We start from the raw sequence: 23,015 nt of genomic DNA on the forward strand, positions 1-23,015 counted from the left end.
TGCCCTGAATCTCACAGTGGACCTACTGCAGGCAATTAGGGAGAAGCAGACTTCAAGCCACTCTTCCAACAGGTGCGGGTCTGGGCATGCTGGCTGCTCCACTCACTTTCCTTCCCCTTGCTCTGAATATAGTAAAAGCAGAGTCTCAGAATTTTCTGTGCACTTGCTGCCTTCTGCAAAGCACTTAAATACAAATTTTCTCTCCCAGGAGATTCTTTACTCAGGCTGAGGACCGAGAAGCACCAGGTGATCTGAGAGTGAGGTCAGGCAGGTTAAGTAGGGGCTGAGGAGGCTTCTGAGGGATAAGGAACAGTATTCTCGGCAAGGCTCTTACAGGTCTAACACAAGATGTGTTTCAGTCCATGTGAAACGCTCACAAAATGTCCACGGTCCCAGTACCAGGAGTACCAGGAATTAAAAGTGAGTAGAGAGCACACAGTGCTGAGCTGTGCGCAGAAGGACGTCCATCTTTGGGGGAGCTGGGAGAGGATCGTCTGGGTTTCTCAGAGGCTGCCCCCAGCTACGCCATGGGGAGGGCCAGTAGCTGTTATCTGTACTCACTGTAGCTGGATGAAGGACTTCCAGTGGCACTTCTGCCTGTGGCCTTACAGCAGAGACAGACACATTTGCCAACAGTCTCCTGGTTGCAGAACACTGATTGTTGCTAGATCTTGAACATTTGCTCAGTTCAGAAATAAGATGTCGTCACATCATTATCAGCTCCTATCCCATATCTTAACCCAAGGAGTTCTACCTTTGACCATATCATCATCTCTCTAAAACAGGTAAAATTTTTTGCAGCATCTGTGTGTGCTAAATTAACTCTTGTAATATGGCTTAATGATGATGAGGCTCTACATGGTACAGAATAATGGTCTCCTTTGAACGTGTAACCTACTCCTCAGAACCTGTGGCAATGTGACCTTCCATGGCCAAAAGAACATTGCATTTGTGATTCAGGCAAGGATCTTGGGAGGGGAGAGTTACCCGGAATCATCTCAGTTGGACCCAAGGATAAGTGAGTGGGTTCCGTAGACAGCAATGAAGGCTTAGTGCTCAGGTTCACTGACTGAGGAAGGTCTCACACTCATGCCAACAAGCATTCCTCCCACAACCCTCTTCTCCGTTCCCACAACTACCTTAGCCTGGCTTTGGGTGCACAAAAGCAGAGAATTACAGTCCTAGAGACATGAAAGCTAAGTGTTCATACTTACACAAAACAGCTGCATTTTTGATGATTGTTTATATAGGTCTATCCGGTCCTCAGGTCATTACACACAACATTTTGGAAAGCTGGGGGGATGTAAATGAGGCTCTCTGCCAGCTCCCAGCCAGCTCAGTGTAGCTGGGCCACGATTCTAAAGTCAAGACCACTTTCCCAGCTACTCCTGAGAGGTTCCTTTTGTGGATGAATTGCAGGAGATTAATGAAATTGTTTCCTGTAAGTTGGGTCACTCCCGTGGAGCTGGCTCACTGCCAATCATTATTTGCCCTTAGTAACTCAGCGTCCTGGTCCCACGTGTATCTTGTTACAAGCCATGGATATCTGAAGATTAACTGGCAAGTCTAAATCCCAGAAACCACAGAGCTGTGGCTTTCAACATCAACTGCTGGAGGTCCTCGGAGAAACAGATGAGGGCTTTGGCATCAGTTGGACCACACTGCTTTTATATCCACCCAAGAGTCGGTGAGAAGCCAAGAAATAGCCAACAGAGAACAACGGGGTGGTATGAGAAAGTTCTTGAATAGAACACCTATGTACACACACACATCCACAGAAGACTTAGGTCCATGCCAAATCTCATCGGAAATTAGGCTGCATTGGAGAGATACATGTAATTGTACATTATTCAACAGGAACTGAATGCGATGGGGTTAATGCTGAGGGATAAGGGGAACTACCTACATTGAAGAGCAGACCCTTTTTATGGGTTTGGCCAATGGCACTTCATGCTTCTGTCATCTCTGAACCTATCACATTGGTGAATTTTTAAAGGACTCTGCACAAAGTACATGGCAGTGTTTAAATCACAGCATCAAAGACTCAGAGTGACAGTTAACTGTATGTGTCATGTTGGGTGAGCCACTGGGCCCAAATGTGCAGTCAAACATTTTTCTGGATTTTTCTGTGATGTTTGTTTATGGATGAGATTAACATTTAGTCCTGCGGATTTTCAAAAGAGCAGACTACTCCCCCTGAATATGATGGGAAAGACTTAACAGAAAAAGGCTGTCTTTTCCCAAGTAGAAGGCAGTGCTCAGCAGGAGGCCTCGGACTTACCCTGCAACCCGGGCTCGGCCCCGGGTCTCCAGCCTGCTCAGCCCGTCTGCAGCTCATGGACCTGCCAGCCCCCATGACCGTGTGAGCCAGTTCCTGAAAACAAATCTATGTCTCTACATACACATCCTATCGCTTTTGTTCCTCTGGAAAACCTTGACTAATACACTCAGGATTAATAAAAGCTAATGTTTCTGTCTCCTTAGCATCAAGTCTCAACAGAAGTGCCACAGTTCACACAATTTTCCCCACTGGTGAAGGGGTGAACAAAGACTTGTGGAAAAATCAAGTGAACACAGCCAAGGGCGCCATGACCAAAGAGTGCACCCATCTCCAGGACAAAGCAACGTGAGAAGCCGTTCCAAGGAAGCTCTGGGGCCAAGGCAATGTGAAACGGGAGGCTCAGTTCAGGAAAGGAAGTGATGTTCCTTACCTGGCCTCCAGGGGCAGTGCATGCTACAGCGCTGTGGTGGCTGGCACCACCACAGACCACCACGTTGAGACAAGGGCCTCGGCTGACTGGCTTTGCAAACTGCCTCTTGGGACTCAGAGGAGGGCTAGGGCGGAAGCATTAGAGACCCCTGCATTCTCCACTGGAGGAAGGCAGGTGTCACTGCATGGGGGCCAGCAGCCCTGCCTTCGACTGGCATTTCCAATGCCTCGTTCTTGTCCTTGACCTTGTTGGCCGTGCGCTGCATCACTGCGGTCTCAAATTACCCACTTTCAGCTCCGAGAGGAAGCAGAGGTCCAGATGGCGCATATCTGAACAGACACTTGTGACCCCTGCCCTGGTACCTCCAGCTGAGCAGTCAACCCAGGGCACAGGGTGGGCATTTGGTTTGGTCTTTGATTCAAGAACCAACCTCCCATGTACACTGAACCTCAGTGTGGGGAAGAATAAAAGCACGCATCTCTCTAACACTTTTTTCATAGGTTTAAAATGTAAAAAGTGGCATCTGTGTGTGCACACACGTGTACAAACTGGGGAGAGGAGGGGGCAGCATGCAGGCAGAGACAGAAGCTGCAGGAGGCAGAATGGTGTTGGCTTGGAGGTGCAGGTGCCCCTTGGTGACACACTTACACCTGCTCCTGTCTCCATGGTACTTGGTGCTCAAGTACCATGCTCTGCCTCCCGGTGCAGAGCCCCCTCTTTCCAAAAGACTGCAGATGATAACATCAAGTGCTGTTCTCCCTCCGACTCTCTCTGAACCCAGGGACCTGCTCCTCTCTCTGAGGGCCTGTGTCGCCCATCCAGTCAGCTTCCAGTGACCTCCATTGCATCCCTTGCTGAGCTGCTCTGGTCTTGAAGTGACAAAAGGCTGGCATCTCACAGCCTGAACTCTGGTCCTCCAGGTGCTGTGATGGGGAGAAGGGCCCCTGACCCTTGGCCAGCTAGACAAGGAGCATCCCCTGCCATGACCATGACAGTCAACAACAACGCTAACCACACACTGCATAGGCCTTCTGTTCAATATGGTCATTTAATGAAGAAATCTGTTTTCCAATTGATTCTCCTAGTGTGCTTATTATCTGGGATCAGTTGGTTACACTTACTTTAAACATGCCTGAAATTTTTTTTAAGAGGACTCAGTATATCATCAATGCAAAATACTGAGGCAAGTGTTTCAGAAAACCAGTGGCTCATGCTTGTGGAGGGCTTTCTGTGGGCCACGTGTGTTGTAAGTGACTTCTGTGTTAACACCACAAATACCCGGAATCAGAGGACACAGCTCACAGGGATGGAGAGGCCTTTGGACCCCGACTGTCCAGCTCCAGAGCCTGCCAGATGATGGGGCTGCCTCCTGGACGGTGTCTCTCCCACACACGAGAGCTCGGGGCTGCCTCACCAACCATGTCCCAACACGTGTGTGTGTGTGTGTGTGTGTGCGCGCGCGCATGTTGGGGGGGTGCTTTTCTCTGCTTTTCTGCAATTTCCAAACCATGTCGATGAGTGGGACGTTCCCGCTGACAACTAGAACTGGTGCTTTTTTGGTAGTTCTGTTTGTTGGTCTCTGTGCTGGTTAACCCTGGGTCTCCCTGACTGGCCACAATGTGCCCAGATTAAACACCCTGTCTGGGGGTGTCTATGAGGGCGCTCCACACGAGGCTGGCATTGCAATCGGTGAAGTCAGGAGAAGACATGGCCTTCCCTAAGGCAGATGGACCTAAACAGAACAAGACAGTGGGGGGAGCCCGCGTGTGGGCTCTGGCTTCAGCTGAGATATCTGTCTTCTCATGCCCTGGGATGAGGATTTGCACCACCAGCCCTCTCAGCTCTCAGATTCAGACTGAATTCCATCACGAGCTCTCCTGGGACCCCAGCTTGCAGGTGGCCGCTCATGGGAGTCCCCAGCCTCCATAATCCTGCAAGCCAATAACTTATAACAAATCCCTTCATCTATTTATAATACCAACACTGCCCTAAAACACTCAGAAACAACAATAAAAGAATAAACAGAACCAAAATTAAACAGCATAAAAGTAGAGACTGTCTCCCACAGAACCAATTTACTATCACTGTTGGGACACTGGGTCCCAGTAGGAGGCACAGGAGGCACCTGCTGACGACAACAGCCTGGGGCACTCCATGGAAGGTATCCATCCCCAAACTTGGAAATGCATCCCTAGGTATCCCAACAGGGACCTAGAAGCACATGGAAAACCCTTACGTTTCAGCCGGTAACATTTTCTGAGCAGGTATTTCAGAAACACACAGCTTTCCAAGTAAGTGGTAGTTATTCGCATTCTTGTCTTCAACATTTTCATGCCTCAAGCTCTAGCCCCCTTTTCCATGCTGTGAGACCTCACAGGTTGCTGATGCGTATTCGTGGGCATTCACACTTTAGTGCTCTGTTTACTGATGCCTGCATTGTGCATCCCTCTGTGTGGGCAGGTGCTGGGTAGTTCACAAAGAGCACCAGCAAAGGGCAAGCTTGTAAGATGAGATGGCGGTAAGAGACAGCAAGGACCCCGTCTCTGCTCCCAGCACGTCTGCCTGCACACAGGTGTCCCACCTGTTCAGTGCAGAATGTCAGCCCTGCTCCTCGCTAAGCGCTGTCCCCACTGCTTCTCCACCTGGCGCCAGCCATCTATCTGCCTCGCCTGCAACACCCATTTCTAGTCTTACTGGATCATTCAGCAGAGAACCCACAAGATGCTCTTTTCCCTTGTTTTAAAAAACCTCCTCTCGCCCGCATGTCCCCTTTTGGGAGGCCTTTCCCTCTATCGCATCCCACGAGAACTGCTCTGGTTAAGGACACAGGTCACTGCCTCCTGCCTTCTGGAAGCTTACCCACTGGGCTGTCTGAGCATCTCATGTGCCTGGGTCTGGCTGGCCTCTTGCTGCGTGAGCTGTCCCTGCTCAGGGTCCTTTGACTTCTTTCTCCTGCATCTCTGAATGTCAGGCTCCCTCAGTGGACAATGCAGTGGCAGAGGCTTAAATACTACCAACCTCCCGGCTTCTCTCAAGTGAGAGAATCCAGCCTCACACACAACAGAGACCTTCATTCAGACTTGCACCTCCAATTGCTGTCTCAGCACAGCTCAGATTCCTCAAAACATGCCTCACACTCACATCCCAAATAGAACTTTTAATCTGCATCCCAACTGGCTCTTCCCCATTTTAAAGCCTCATGTTTCTTGCAATAGAGAAAAATCTGTGATCATATTCGCACTCCCTAAAGATGTGCAAAAAGGGTGGTACTGTGGTATAGTAGGCTAAGCCTCCGCCAGTGGAACCTGCATCCCAAATGGGCACCAGTTCGGGTCCTGGCTGCTCCACTTCTGATCCAGCTCTCTGCTAATGTCCTGGGAAAGCAGTAGAAGATGGCCCAAGTGCTTGGGCCCCTGCACCTATGTGAGAGACCTGGAAGAAGCTTCTGGCTCCTGGCTTTGGATTTGCCTAGCTCTGGTGGTTGCGGCCATTTGGGGAGTGAACCAAACCTCTCTCTAACTCTGCCTCTCAAATAAATTTCTTTAAAAAATATGTTTTTTTTTTTTTTTAAAAAGGATGTGAAAAAATCTTGAATGCAGAAGCTCATTTAAGGCAATGATCTGTTTGACTCAAATGCAAATGTTTCTTTCTGATGGCAACTTCAGGGCTGCAGGCATGAACATAAAGTCACAGTAATTGTATCTGGCTACTGGCACGAGCTGCCTGGGCAGGGAAAGAGTGATTAAACACTTCATGTCCCTTACTTAATCCTCACGGAGTGCTGCAACGTGGGGCCAGGATGATCAGCACCCCATTATATAGCTTGGAAGTCTGAACCGAGAGAATCTGCCTGACATCTTGTGAGCGAGCCAAACCCAAATCCAGGCTGGCTGGCTCCATAACCCACCCCCAGGCCTGGGATCTGAGTGCTGTCATGGGAAAGGAAAAGTGGTTGAAATCCAAATCTCTTAGTAAATCTCTTAGTAAGGAAAAGTGTGTTGAAATCCAAATCTCTTAGTAAAGTGATCCAAATCACTTAATATAAAATATAACCCACATGGACAGAGCTTCCCAAACTCTGCACTTAAGGGAGTCCTGCCATCTATACCCACAGTGCTGGGGGCTCATGGGGGTTCTTAGAGTATCAGTTCCAACTTGGGAAAAACTCAAAATCATGGAAGCTACTCTTGCATGCCATTCCAAAACCCGTCTGCTCTTTTTTTTCTTCTTCTTCTTCCTCTCTTCTCTCTGGGTAATACTGTATTGTTCTGCACACAGAATTCACTGGCAAACTTATGGGACAATGAAGGGGAGCAGTCACCGTCAGGGCAAGCCACAGAGAAAAGATCTTCCCTGGCAACACAGGAGGCAGCATGTCCTGAGTCCTCAGGCAGAACCCACGCCCAGCATCCTTAGCTTGATTTAGGACACGCGTGTTTGACAAAGTAAACTCGATGTCAAGAAAGCCACGTTCCCCTGAGAAGCAGGCACACACCTCCCAAGTGGCTCATGCATAAAACGGGATGAATCGGACCTAGGGGACTCCAACAAGCGGGTGAAGCTGCTCAGACCTGCGTGCGAAGTTTTCCACCCGGCACTGACACTACCAACCGCACAGACTAGAACAAAACTTCCCCTATCTTAACGGAAGTTCAAAGACATCCTTATCTGTATCCTTGTTAGAATGTTTATGGTCTGGGGCCTGCAGCACTGTGGCGCAGCAGGTTAACGCCCTGGCCTGAAGCACCAGCATCCCATATGGGCGCTGGTTCTAGTCCTGGCTGCTCCTCTTCCAATCCAGCTCTCTGCTGTGGCCTGGGAAAGCAGTAGAAGATGGCCCAAGTGCTTGGGCCCCTGCACCCACGTGGGAGACCCGGAAGAAGCTCCTGGCTCCTGGCTTCGGATTGGCTCAGTTCTACCCATTGTGGCCATCAGAGGAGTGAACCAGTGGATGGAGGACCTCTTTCTCTGTCTCAACCTCTCTCTGTAACTCTTTCAAATAAATAAATCTTTAAAAAAATGTTTATGGTCTCAACACATCTTACAACTGATAAAAGACAAAAATATTTTATGCTTAATACTTGAAAACTGGATTTTTATTTAGCAAGAAAACTTTTTCTTTTTTCTTTTTTTGACAGGCAGAGTTAGACAGTGAGAGAGAGAGAGAGAGAGAGAAAGGTCTTCCTTCCGTTGGTTCACCCCATAATGGCTGCTATAGCCAGCGCGCTGCGCTGATCCGAAGCCAGGAGCCAGGTGCTTCTCCTGGTCTCCCATGGGGTGCAGGGCCCAAGGACCTGGGCCATCCTCCACTGCACTCCTGGGCCACAGCAGAGAGCTGGACTGGAAGAGGAGCAACCGGGACAGAATCCTGCGCCCCAACCGGGACTAGAACCCAGATGCCGGTGCCGCAGGTGGAGGATTAGCCTAGTGAGCCGCGGCGCCGGCCAAAAGTAACTATTTCAATCAGTCTTTCCTGTTGATCTCTTTCTGGGTATTTCTCTCTCTCCCTTTCTCTCCTATAATGCAGAAGGCTCAATATTTCCATACACATCACTACTTAATGGGAAAGGGAAAGGAAGTGCCCAGAGCTATAATCAGAGGTTGATTTAAGTTTTACCGTTATAGTTCCATTGATCAGTTTTTATGTCTGTGATAAATATCTGTACACCTTCTGCTCAGGGCTGGCAACCCGAGTAGGTGCACATGATCTCTGAAAGAGGAAAAAGTGGGAGGGCATATTTATTAGTGGACTTGCAATTTATTTACTAGAGAGGTGATCACTAAACAAACCACCATTTTTGTGCTGTGCCTGCTGGACAAACGGCTTCCAAGAACAACCGTTTGGTGTTGGGGCTCGAATCATGGCCCAGGCCCTTGATGGATCTCTGCCCCATCACCCAGGCCACTGTAAAGCCAGGGCAGAGACGGAGCCGCAGGCCTGCCAGATCCTACCACGCACCCCTCCTCTCCGCCAGCTTTGTCGCTGCCAAGGAGAGCGTGTCTGTCCGGGAACTGTCCCATCAGCCTCTTTTTGTGCAAACAACACTCCCTGGGCAGCCTTCCTGCACACAGAGAACAATGACTGTTGTTCCAGGAACCACACAGTCTTGCTCAATTCTACCATATTAGGATGTGGGGAAAATGTCTCTTCATCTGAATCTATTTTCTTTTTAAATTGATCCTTACTCCATGAGGCTTTAAGGAACTGGATTTTCCAGAGAAACAAATTTTTGCGTTTTTCCAACATCGTTTCTTTTAAGACAACAGGAGCAGCCATTGTTGCAGGCTCAGGGGCACAGAGAGAAAGGTCGAGAGCAGCTCCACTCGGTGGACCCACCCTGGGGAAGACCCTGGAGTTCTGTGTGCCTCAGAGTATGCCAGCTCCTCAAATCTGCCTCCCCCTATATAGTCAGTGCTGCAGGGCACAGCCCCAGCATATCAACCTGGAATCTCACTTAATCGATGGAACTTAGCTGTTTCTTATGAGGTGCAAACGATCAAAATCACAAATGAAAACTTACAGTAAAAAGCAGCTGTACAGGCCTCACTGAGGGAGCCATTGTTTAGTACCTAAAAATGATTTATTTATAATTTATTTGAAGGGCAGAGAGAGAGAGAGCTCGTCCATCCACTTTTCCATTCCCTCAGTGGACTCCACGGCTAGGGCTGGCCAAAGCCAAAACCATTAGCTTGGAAAGTCATCCTGGTCTACCTCACGAGTGACAGGGGCCCGAGTACTTGGACCATCTTCCACTGCTTTCCCAGGCACACTGGCAGGGAAGGGAGCTCCAATGGAAACAGAGCAGCCAGGATACAGCCTGTTGCTCCACCATGGGGAGCAGGCTGGCTCCCTGGGCTACACCAGCCACCAGACATTTACTACTTCCAAGCCTGCATGCTAAGGGGCAATGAGGTGAAGGAAAGGAAAGTGTGTACACGCGCACATGCGTGCACATACGTGTGTGTGTACATAGGCATGGGTGCACGTGTGCCTGTGAATTGTGCATGAGTACATGTGCACACATGTACACACACAGAAAGTTTACGTCTCCTCCCAAGGGCAGGAAGAGTGCTGTGTGCAAATCACACCAGTGGAATGGCAGAGGCCAAGCCACATAAATACCACCCCCAGGAAACAAACCGCTTTTGTTAGGCGTGGACCAGGCAAGAAAAAGGCTGACTGCACAGCACCCTACTGCCTCAGAGAGCCTGGCATGGAACTGTGCATTCTTCTTCTTTTTTAATATTTTTACTTATTTGAGAGGTAGAGTTACAGACAGTGAGAGGGAGAGACAGAGAGAAAGGTCTTCCTTCCGTTGATCCACTCCCCAAATGGCCACAGTGGCCGGAGCTGTGCTGATCTGAAGCCAGGAGCCAGGAACTACTTCTGTGTCTCCTATGTGAGTGCAGGGCACCAAGCACTTGGGCCATCTTCTACTGCTTTACCAGGCCACAGCAGAGAGCTGGTTTGGAAGAGGAGCAGCTGGGACTAGAACCAGTGCCCACATGGGATGCTGGTGCCACAGGTGGAGGATTAACCTACTGTGCCACAGTGCTGGCCCTGGAACTGCACAGTCTGAGGGAAGTGGTGTGTTATGATGATTGACAATATGCATCAACAGTCACCAATAAATAATAAATCATTAACCCAGATAAAGGGAAATCATTTTGCTTTTCTGACACCAGGCAATGGCCTGTTCCCCCTGGCCCCCGCCCTGGAACACAGAGGAGAAAATCAGCAACAGTGAGGTGGGATCAGTAGAGAGCAGATTCTCAGGAATATGAATTCGGAAATCTGGCTTCTTATAATTTTTGGCTATTCTGAATATTGTATAACATTTCTGTGAACACGCAAGTCCAGGTTTGTGTGGACGTATGTGTCCACCTCTCCTGAGTATAAGCACGGGAGTAGGACTGCGGGTTCATGTGGTAATTCTGTGCTTAATCACTTGTGGAATTGCTAGGCTGTTGCTAAGAGGTTCCGTTTGACAACTGCACCAGCAGAGGAGAGGGGTTCCGGTTTGCACATGGCCTCACCAGCACTGGTGATTTTCTGTCTCTATAGTCGCTAGGATGGCTAGTAGTAGTAGCTGTGACAGTGACTGCAAAGTGCTACCTCACTGTGGTTTTGATTTGCATTTCCCAGATTGCTAATGGGGTAGGGCATCTTTTTATGTGCATATCAGCCATTAGTATTTCTTCTCTGGAACCACACATTGAGAAGCTTTGAGCCATTTGAACTGGAGTAGTAGTTCTTTATCACTAGATTGTGAGACTTCTCTAGATATGCTAGATACAAGTCTCATATCACGCATTTTCTTGGCAAATATCTCCTCCCATTCTGTGGTTATCTTTGCACTTACATTATAGTGTCTTTTGAAGCACAAAAGATGTCAATTTTGGTAAAGTTCAAAGCATTCAAATGATCTTTTTTATAATCTGTGTTTTTAGCTTCATATCTAAGAAATCATTGCCTAACTCTAGGTTGTAAAGATGTATGGTTATATTTTCTTCTAAAAGTGTTACTGTTTTAGCTCTTACTTTTAGATTTTTTATCCATGTTAAGCTAACTTTTTTTAGCATGAAGTGGAAATCCAACTATAATTTTTCCATGTGGCATTCAATTATCACAGCACCATTTCTTAAAGAGAACATTCTCAATTCACTGAATTATCTTACTACCATGTCAAGAGTCAACTGGTTGTTCAGACCTTCCATTCTATTAAAGTTACTTGTACTTTTGTTAATTTTATAGCTTTGCAGAATGTTTTGAAACGTGGAGGAGTGGGTCTTCTGGATTCATTGTCTATTGTTTTGGCTATGGTGGGCCACTTGGTTTTTGTGTGAAATTTAGAATATCCTTCTTAATTTTTATTTTTCCTTGCTCCTTTGTATGCTATTATATATAATACATATATATAGTATATATCTCAAAGTCAGTAATAGCTTGTTAAAATTGTTGCAGAGTTTTCTATATTTATCATCTTAACATGAGTTTGTTGGCTGACAATTGCTTTTCTTCCTTTCGTTTGCCATTCCACTGCCTTTTGGCTGCCACTGTTTCTCATGAGACATCAGCTGTTGCTCTGATCAGCGTTCCCTTGTAAGTGATGTGACATTTTTTCTCTTCCTGCTTTCAAGATTGCCCCTTCTGATTGGCCTTCAGCATTTTTTTTTTATCAAACATTTGGGTGTGGATCTCCCTGTGTCAATTTTACTTGGAATTCTATTATATTCTTGAATTTGTCAAATTTGTGAAAATATTGACTATTTGAATTTTTCGCTCTTTCTGTGTACTTCTCTTCTGAATTCCCATTATATATATATATGATGTTTCCCATTTTTAAATATAAAATGTGTGTGAGTGCATGTATGCCTTTTGATGAGATGGGTGGCTTAATTTTGTTTCTTTGCTCATAGAGCCTAAAATGTTTACTGTTGGCTTTTTACAGAAAAAGGTTGCTAACTCCTGATATATACTATACCAACAATCAAAACAGCCAAAAAGGGGAATGATGTAATGCTTGATATTGGTAAGGATCCTGACACAGCAATGCAGAGCCAGGGAGGGAGAACCATATTGATGTCTTATCTGATACCCTCTGATAGTTCATCAGTAAGGGGCTGGCACTGTAGCAGACTTCAGGGAGGAAGGTAGAGAGCAAAGGGAACAGGGAGTGCCAAAGCCTTCTGGGAATGCATCCAGACTGAGGAAAAGCACAGCCCTCCTGGTCCGTGATGAACAAAGAAGCAGAGTACAAGGTTTCACAGACAAGGTTGGAGAGCCAGACAGGGCCAGAGGTCTGGGGCTTTGTAGATCCAATGAGGGTCAAGATGAGGGGTGGCACCATCAAGGACCTTCTGAAGGGGCTGACTGTGGCTGCCACTTAGTGACTAGACCCTGGGGGCCACAGGTGTGAGCCCGAACAACTTAGCTAATACAGACGCCTGGGGAGAAGGACGGTGGCCTGGAACAGAGAGGAAGGGAGCGGTGGAGAGTCTTTGGGTGGGTGTACTTTGGAGGTAGAGACAACCCCATTTGCAAATTCTCTGCATGTAAGAAAGAAGGAGAATTCAGGATGAATCCTATGGTTCTGGGGGGAACAACTGGGTGGACAGGGTGTCACCTCCCAAGAGAAACTTTGTGTAGTGGGAAGTCACATGGTCCATTCAGCACAGAACAGACTGGGGCTCTCAGCCCTGGTGCACTCCAGCATCTAAACTTTCAGAGCTGACAGGCAAGCCAGGCACCCTGCAAAGTCCCCTCACTAAGAAGCATTGCACATCACAGTTCCATTCCCCCAAGATACAGGGTGAGTGACAGAAGAACGACCTCATTTCCTTCTCTCCTCCTTGTCCTCTCCTTTCCCTCCTCCTCTGCTTTTTCTCCCCAACATAAAACTAAGTAGCTTGGTAAAGCCCATGTTTAGCTATGGTTGCTACAAATTGTTGATGCATCCGTACAAACCACGTCTACAGGCTCCAATTTTCCCACTTCATTTTAGATCAAGTTAGGTTATCAACAACAGAAATAATTTTTATGCCTATGTTCCATTCCACACCAACACAACACTGCATTTCTAAAACACTGAAAGTATGTTACTCAATTGTCACCAAACTGAGGGGTAAAACAGAAAAAGCAGCACTCTCTTTGCTTTTCATATTTCAAAGTTATCATGTTGTTGAAAAAAGTACAAAGAAATTCTTTCAGTGACAGTGTAACCTCTGGATGTGGATCCCGCTTGTGTGACCCCGAAGACATAAAAGTGACAGCATTTTCTTAGCTAGACGTGATTTATAGCAGACCACTCCAATTTATTAGGCTGGTTTTGTGTCCAGTCCTTTCTAGTAGTTTATCTTCTGAGCCATCGTTTTTGGCCTAAGCTATAAATGTGAGCAAAAGACCTTTATCCAACTCCATTATTTTTCAGAACTCGACAGGAAATCTATTTTGTCTACAATGGCTGAATGGCTTGCTTCACAAATTTAAAACCATGCTTTGTTGTTCACAAGATTATATTAAATGGCACGAAGTGTTTTAAACTCGTTTTATCTACAGTTACTACTTTCCAGTTTTTACAGTTTGAGATTTGTTTACTAGCATACATTTTTTTTTACAGAGTTTAACCAGTGGTCTTATGTAGAACAAACAGAGCAACAACAACAACAACAAAAATACTAAAAGGAATAAAATAGTAAGTTGTTCCTCAACAGTCTAGATAAGTGCTGATCATGTCATTGTCTCTCACAGTGTCCATTTCACTTCAATGGGTATCATTTTAGATAGCATACATTATTTAAATATTGCAATTCTGAAAATGAGTTTTTTTTTGTCTCTAGGGGTTTTACTTGACAAGGACATTCTTAAATGATTAGGAAACCCTGCCTTTCTCTACTGCCATGGAACGTGTCTTGGTGGGTGTTCATCAACAGAAGCCACTAGTAGGAAGAATAATGACATCCCTGGATCATCAACTGATGATATCAATGGTAAAATATATTACCAGGAAAAGTAGTATTTTCCATTATGTCACAGTAGTACTCTTCCTTGTAAATACAGAAATAACCATTCAATTAGGAGATCTGAACCCTCTGACTTGTTTTGAGCAGTTTCTTGTAAGGAGCACACCATGAGTATTTACAACTAATGAAAATGGAAGTGTATGAACAGTGTGCCCCAAGACCTGAACATTCGGCCCACAGAGCAGAAGCAAAAGTCCACACACACAAACAGGAAAACGACTTAACATCAAACATGGCCAAATCAGCCAGAATTTGTGATACAAAAACCCAGGGGAAAAAGGTGGTCATTCATGCAAAGTCTCATTAAAGGCTTCAGAGACTGAAGAGAACACCAGAAAACCACGAAACTGTGGACCATCAGGCCAGGAGGAAACCCACTGATGGCGAGGCCCTGAGCCCGCACTCACACAGGAGGAGACGGGTCCAGGGGCAGCATGTCCGTCCCTCGGAGCCCTGCCTTCCCCAGCCTCCTTTACAGAGAGGGAGGAGGATGGGGAAAAGTCCAAGAACCTGTCCCTCTGCCTTTCCCTTAAGTCTGAAATATTCAGTACAGAGGGAAAGAGAACTTCCGGGCATATCAACAGAAAGGCCTGTGCAATAAAGGTCAATGTGTCCTCACTGAGGTTTAAATTTCTCAGCGCTGTCAAACGATGGTGGAGAGGGCAAGATGGCCGGAGGCAGCTGCCAAGGGTCCAGCGAGTTTCTGGTCTCATCTTCAGCTCCTGCTTACCTCTACGAGTGACTTTCTGAATTCTAAAGATGTGGCAACAAGTATTGCTAATTTCCAAAAGTTGGAGGGCTACCTTTTCCCAGACATTTAGGGGAACATCTGAGTGTTTATATGAGAATACCTCAAAATGATCAAAAGATAAATTACATTAAAAGATAAGTTTATGTTGGTGTAACCAATTTTGAAATCCATGCATATATGGGGTCTTTAAAAAGCTCATGGAAAGCAATTAAATGAGTATTATGGAAAATTAGGCACAAGAATAAGTTTATCTTCTAATTCCATTTTTCTGTGAACTTTTGGAAGTGCCCTCTCACACTGGATGAGTCTCTGGAAAAGCCGTCAGTATAATAATCCTAACATGCACTTGCTGTCAGTGCACACATTTTAAAGATCAGCACATTGAGGCACAGAGAAGTCAACCCAACCCACCAACCAAGCAAAACGAAAGCCATGTGTCCAGGGTTGGTGCTGTGACCAGGAGCGCGTGCAGTGTCAGAGGCTGGACGGCACATTTGTCTACCCCAAAGCAGGACCAGGGAGGCCTGCTCCAGGTGGGGCTTCTGGGCAGAAGGCAGGCTGGTATGGGGAAAAGAGCCCTCTTTCTCCTTCAGCTAAAAAAAAAATGTACATTCAGCTAAGATTTTTTCCTAGAACTTTTACAGAAACTCTGCATAGCTGGTTACCCAGACAGCTTCCTGCCTGGCTGGCACAGGCAACCACCAGACCTCCAAGGCACCACTGTTGCAGCTCCGGCTCCTGCAGGCGGGAACCCAGGATATAGAAGCATCCCCCAAGCCCTCTCACTGCACAGAGGCACCGCCACCCCCACTGTGGAGTAAAACTTTGCCAACAGATTACTGCTAGGCCAGTCCTGCTGTTCCATGCACCTTGGACCACAGAGTACCTGTCAAGGGCCCTGCCTTCTCACAGAGCATAAAACACCCACACTGGAAGGTTTTCCCAGGATGGAGTCTTGCTGTGTGCCTCAGAAGAGGACGCCAGGGGTGAATGCAAATGCCCTGTCAGGAACAGCTGCTCCCAAATAAAGCCTCTTCCCGCTTAGCTTCACGGCTATGAGTGAAACTGCCCACCTGCTCAGGCGTCTGCTTAAGCCCCAGTAATCCTCAGCCAGTGTACTGTCCACAGAAGCCCACCTGAGGGGACACCCCATGAGGCGTGGCCCTCATGATGTGTAAGGACAACCTGCTTCCCTCAGCCGAGAGGTGCTATGAGAATGCAAACGCCAGCGTGGCTGACCAGTGCAAAGTGCTCCAGGAGATCCTGGCTCTCACAGCTGAGACGTGTTCAGTACTGTTTACCTGGTCCTCAGACTGCAATTCTATTACACACAGATGGAAAACTCAGTACACACAACTGCATACTTCAAGGTGGTATCTTGTCCTTATGCAAACAGTGCCTTTCTTGTCTTGGCACTGGATTTTGAATTATTACTAGAAGAGAATTTTTTCCAATTTATTAACCCATGATCCACTTTTGTGAATATAACAAGCTAACTCTCCTTTAAAGCAGTATGAAACTGAAAGTAGTTATGACTTAAAGCGATGAGATAAATTATTTATCCAAACACACACTCACATACACATGAAAAAAACAATGAAAAAACAATGCACGGCTTTGAAAGCTTTTCCCACAAAAATAAAGGGATCTTTTATTTCCACTGAAAGTGTCCCTGTGTATTGAGTTTTTGATAAGACACCCAGTACCTCTACACCTGCCAAGATTAAGTCATTTGTTTTTTTTTAAAGTAGCAAGCTTTTGTTATTCTTTCTTTTTAATTTATAGTGCTGTTTTTATATTAGGCAACTGGAATGATTCAGTCTTTTCTTAAGTCTTACTAGCTTCTTTGCTCACAAAGTTTCTTTTATCATCCAACCTTTCTTTCCCTCTTTTATTTGAATCCACTACCTGTATCGCTGGAGAAAACCCTCAACTGACCATGTCATAACAGGTGTCCAGCAGTTTTGTTTCCTGAGTCCATGTACGCCTGAAAGTCTTTACTTGACTTTATCTTAGAGTGGTAGTTGGACTGGAAGTCCACAAGCACAAAACAGTTGCCTTAAGTAAGCTTCTGGTCCTTGTTCTACTCTGTTCCGACATCTGGCGTTGTTGATCAGGAATGCGGATCTGGCTCTTGTCCCATAGCAGTTAACCTAGTTCTTCTCTCTTTAGAGGATTTTACGATTTCTCTCTACCACTAAAATGTTAGCAGAACAGCAATGCATCTGCAGCAGGTCTTTGGATGTCTGTTGAAAAATGAAGATCAACCCTTTTTTTTTTTTTTACTAAAATCTATAAATAATAATACTCTAGTACTTTCTAACTAGGAAGAAAGTAGATGCCTCTCGTGGGGTTAGTAAAAATGCACAGGAAACCCACAACTCACTTGAGGAAGGTTATGCCATTGTGTCTGATTTGTAAAGAGGAGATGGAGGGGCCAGAAAGACCAAGGACTCAGTGACTCTCCCAAGGGACAAAGGTATCAGGGGATCGAAGATTAAACAGCACAAAACCAGGACCAGGCCCATAACAAATATGCAATCCTGCCACCAAACAAACATCTCAGAGAAACATAACCTGTCCAGGGCGTTAACGGGCTCTGTCTCACCACGGTATTAACCATGTCCTGGAAGGATTAATACGATGCGCTGTATGGCATGAACTTACGGGGCTGGGTGCTTGGGAATGCAAACTGAGGGGTGGCTGTGGGACTGGCAAACAGAAACCAGGGCATGAGAAGGAAGACCCCACACCAGAGCAGGGGACAGAGGAGACAGGGAAGGCAAATGAGGGAGGCTGAAGAGTTTAACAAGGAGAGGTGTGGGGGAGTCAAGGCTGGGAGTGGCGGAGGTGGGGGCAGGACAGGGTGGGGCTGGCTTTCCAAGCTTTCAGGGCCCATGAAACAGAGGCTGGCCCTCAAAAAAAAAAAAAAAAAAGTGGCAGAAATACCGAACAGAGGGCCAATAATGCAGGCGAGAAGACTGAGGATGTGTGATGAGCTGCAAGCTGACTAAAGGCACACGGGAAAGTGGCCCTGGGCAGAGCCTCGGGAGTGTGTGTGCTCGCCGATTAGGAATAGAGAGAGCGTATCCAACAGATGTGGGAAGGAAAGAGGGAGACACAGAACTGAAATGGCGCTGGGTGATTCTCAAAGAATACACCCCCCCCCCCCAAGTAAACAAAAGAGTAGGCAGCAGTGGGAAATGCTGCACGGATGCAGGGTGGTTTCAGAAAGCGCCATCAAGTTTAGCAGAACAGCCAACTGACGACGGTGGAGTACAGTGACAGTAAGAACGGGGTTGGTATTCAGAAAAAAGAGGGAGCAGCAGTTGCTTTTTTTAAGAAGTTCAGTGGAGAGTGGACAGAGGTAAGAATGAGGACATTATCTCTGAGCTATCTAGGAAAAGGTAACTTTCCTCTTTATCGGTATTTTAAAAAGTACTTAAAATTATTTATTCATTTGAGAGTGAGAATGAGATACACACACACATATACACATGCATAGAGGGAGAGGGAAGAGGGAGAGGGAGAGGGGGGGAGAGGGGGAGATGGGGAGGGGGGAAGAGGGGGAGAGGGAGGGAGAGGGGGAGAGGGAGGGAGGGAGTGGGGGAAAGGAATAATGAGATCTTCAGACACACAATGAGCTCCCATCTGCTGGTTCAGTCTCCAAATGTCTGGAAGCTGGGAGTTCAGACCACATCTCCTTTGTGGGTAGCAGAGACCCAAGTACTTGAGCCATCTCCCGCTGTCCACAGGGTGTGAGCCATCTCCCGCTGTCCACAGGGTGTGAGCCATCTCCCGCTGTCCACAGGGTGTGAGCTATCTCCTGCTGTCCACAGGGTGTGCATTAGCAGGAGCATCAGGAGCATAGCCAGGACACACACGAAGGCACTCAGTGGCATCTCAACTGATATTTTAACCACTGTGCCAAATAACCACACCTACTTATAGATTTCAAAGTAAGAAAAACTGTAATGTTTATTGGCAAGGGAGAACACAAGGGGCCCTTTTTATACTATATATTACCTATGAACTATTTTATGAAAAAATGCATAGCTTTCAAAATTTTATACCAAAATAAACTTATCCTCTAGTTCTATTTTTCATGAACTATCTGAGGTCCCTTGTATAAGACAAAGGAGAACTTATAATGCAATAGAATCCAGAAAAATAAGTCATCAACAAGAAAAAGTTAAGACAAGTATTACACGGTGACCATCAGTGCTGATCTTTAAGTTTGGGGTGCTGGATACTCTGTGTCTGGATTTCCATATTTTGCAATTCCAGTTTTAAGATAATTAAGGGAGACAGACGTTCACAGAATCTGAGAATCTTCAGGCAGGTGAAACGGGCAGCTTGGCCACCATGAGATCCACAACCCCCTTTATGCACAGCCTGTCGAGTGCTGGACCCCCTTCCTCCACACTTACAAAGGGCCGTGGGCTTCATGGGTGTGTGGGAGCTTCCTAGCCCTGGAGCCACAGCTCTGCACTGGGACTGCAACAGAACTGGGGCTCAGCCTTGAAGGGTGTGGGGCTGACGAAGAAGATGCACAAGGCGGGGGCACACTCCCAGTTCCTCCCTTCCCTACTCCGTGGTGCCCCAGGGCACAAAGGCTGGACAGGGAGCCAGTCCAAGACTTCCTTTTGTGCACCAGAAAAGCAAGTTTTCCAAATCCATTCTCAGCTGGAGGATTGCATTAGGTGTGATTTCTTTAGACTTTGGAGTCACGTAGTCCAGCACCCTCTATTTCATGGGTAAAGAAAGAACCAAGCAATGAAATGTTTAAATGTATCATTCCTTAGAGAAAACACCCCAAAATACCCTAGAACTGGAATATCTCCCTTTGTATGCATAGTCATAGTCATAATTTGGTCTGCTCTAGGCTTCATTCTTGTGTTGCTTGTTTCCCAAACAAATAAAATAAAACCATGGTGTCACGAAAGGCAGAAGACAGTGGCTATAAATGCTAATTTACAGGGGGAAAAGAAAGGAATATTTTTCATGGAAACAAATAGAAAGTCAAATGTCGTTAAAGACAAATTTTAGAAATTGTCCATTATTCATCGGTATCTTTGAGAGATCTGTCAGTTCTCTCTCCCAGCTGGAATTTGTCACATTTTATATTCCTTTGTATCAGCTGCTGGAGTACATTGCACTTTAATGAAATGTTTTTTCTCTGTTTTTCAATAGAGGATTACAATGTCAGTCATCACTTTGCAGGGGGCCCACTCATTGGGAAAGAATGGAACCTGAGAGCTCAGGGTTTGGGTGGTCCATGACCAATGTGCTCCTTTAAAGGGCAGACTTGCTTGGTAGCATTTCTCGACAGTACTGACCCATCCTTGATAGCACTTTTCACAATGTGCCTCTAAATGTTTTGCTCCTCAACTTCTTAATAAATTCACCAGCGAAGACCTGAAATAGTAATCATGTTAAGTACTGTACTCATCACTGTCAAAATCTAACACCGTTTTGAAGACTCGTTACCCTGCAAACTGTCACGACAATTGTATCCATGAACCGAGTGTTTTAATAAAGCCTGGTTTAAATGCATGCTCCTCAATGCATCTGAATTAACAAGCTGGGATGATTTCAAGCTAGTATTTTATCTTTGACATAAAAATTGCATCACACACACACACATACACACACAATTCTGTATCTATATTCCCCTCTGGAGGAATACTGATCACTCCCATGACAATGAGGTGAAAATAACTCAAGTACATAGAAATGCATCAGCCAAAATTACACTAGAAACTACGAGGGAGAAGATGGGTCGAGAAGAATACGGAGTTATAAATCCTTGTTGTTTACCTTGGTTTGGTGTTTAAAGTTTCAACAGGATCAAGCATTATTTTCACAGCTAAGCATGTAAATGAGGCTCATTATAGGAAGATAAACTTGATAGTAACTGGGTTTGTGCACAGGAGCCATGAGATATGAAGGGTTCAAAGATTACACTGAATGTGCACAGAATTTGGGAAAGATGGAGGGAGATTTGTGAATGGTTTCTCAAGAGGGTAGAAGGATACTCAAGGGTCCGAGGGCAATAACAGAGAATATAGAGAAAATAATGAAATAATACCTTTGCCACCGAAGAATCCACTGACTTAGGAGGGTAGGAGGGGTCCTGGGCCAGCCCACTGGTGGGATGCTACTCCAGGAACATGGACCCCTGCACCTGACATTAAACTCTCAGGCAGCTGCTGAGACGGCTGCACCACTCTGACCCCTGGTGATCCCTGAGAGGAGCCTGGGCTAAGACACCTGCCAGCCGCCTGCAGGCACTGCCAGGTGCTTCTGGCTGGGTGTGTGCTTTGCTTTGTGGGACACACTTTGCTTCTTCTGACCATGCCCCAGAGTAGCAAAGGCCACGCCCCAGACTAGCAAAGTGATGGAGTGACAGTACGCATACCACCTAAACGTCAGGCAAGGGTGACCTTGGCATTCGGGGCATGGCTCTGTGACACAGCCTGCCAAACCTGAGATTCCCTCAGATTGGTCTACGCTTGCTCTACGCGCCATGATTCATGGCTTTACTCTATACTAACTACTTGTTTGGAAACTAAAGTTTTAATTTCTTAAGGAATCTGGGACACAAGAAAGATGTTCAAAACAAGACACTGAAACACCAAAGTAAAACAAGGAGAATGCCACATGGGGCTCAAACATTATTCCCCGGACTCTGCCCGCCTGGGAGTCTGGACGGTCCCAGAAGACAGGGTCAGAGGGCAGCAGTGAGAACATCGCCGGGTAACGTGGCTGCTTCCTCACTTTCACTCAAGGAGGTGACCAAATCTGCCGCCACTTTATTGTGTGTTTTTTTTTTTTTTTTTTTTTTTTGCTTTTCAGGTCTAAAAATTCCACGAGCTGCTGGACGTCTTTTATTTAAGGTACGTGCAACTCTCACTCTGCCTTCTCCAGTGTCATAATGAGGACTATGCTTTGTGCTAAACTACCCAGCCTCAAAACCTGGGAGCTCTGGACGGCAATCTCCTTGGACGGCGGCTTTGCTGGCACACAGACGGACATGCGCTGATTTTTTTTTTTTCCAAGAGGAAGAACTGGTATTCTTTTAACAGTTCATTGTATAGATTTACTTGAACGTACTTCTAAAACATAAAACTAGTTGAGGCTTGAATTTCTGTCCTAATTCATTCTCTTTATTTTACCTACAACCTTGTCAACATTTTGTTCCCTTTCGTGGTTCATTTTTAAATGACTCCTTCTTTGTTTCAATTCTTTCTAGCAGCTATTACCAGAGATTAGCTAGCAGATGGGATGGACTCCAGCTGTGAAGCTTCACAAACTACAGCTGCTCGTCTAGAAAAATCAGAGGACCCTTCTGTCCATCCCGTTTGGCATCAGCACAGAACCACAGAAAAACACATGCAGAAAACTTGTGTGATGTAGGATAGAAAAATGGTCAACAGGTGGTTTAAAATGCTTTTTTGGGGGGATATCATACCAAGTTTGCAACACATCGGTTTCCATCTCGGGTAAGGGAAATCCGGAGTCAACAAACGGCTCTTTGTAATGCATTTCACAAGAGCTGAGGGCTCTCACCGTGTCACAGTCCTCACCTCCCATTTTCTCATCCTCGGACTGCAGTCATGCTAACACTTCTGCTCCACCAAAGCTGTGTTGTGCATGTCACTGGTGGCACTGTTTCACCAAGGGCAGAGGTCCCTTCTAGACACTTCCCACCAAGATTCTCAGCATCGCCTACGTGGACCACCACCCCCTTTCAAACCTTCTCTTGGCGTCTATGCAACCACACACTCTGCGTTTTCCCATACAGTAAAGAATTCTTAGGGCTGTGTGTTGCCTTGGCATCCATTTCAAACTTCAGCTGAAGCATTTTGTCACCTTCTCCCAACTCCTCGGGTAGTGGATTCGGATGGTGCCTCAGAGAAGCCCCTCCTGGAGACACCCTCCCACGAACAGACAGCAGGCTGCTTGACCTCTCCCAGTGGCTCCACAAACTACTTGGACAGTGCAGCCTTGCCCCAGGGACCACAGGA

The 23,015-nt window shown here is 46.4% G+C and overlaps 1 protein-coding gene across 2 annotated transcripts in view; it reads right to left on the reverse strand.

Annotated features, from left to right (window-relative positions):
• Positions 1–23,015, reverse strand: part of ADCY2 (adenylate cyclase 2) — a 410,822-nt gene that overhangs the window by 144,403 nt on the left and 243,404 nt on the right. The gene's annotated exons all lie outside the window — the stretch shown is intronic.

Source organism: Oryctolagus cuniculus, chromosome 14 (assembly GCF_964237555.1).
Source record: "Oryctolagus cuniculus chromosome 14, mOryCun1.1, whole genome shotgun sequence".
NCBI classification, from domain to species: Eukaryota; Metazoa; Chordata; class Mammalia; order Lagomorpha; family Leporidae; genus Oryctolagus; species Oryctolagus cuniculus.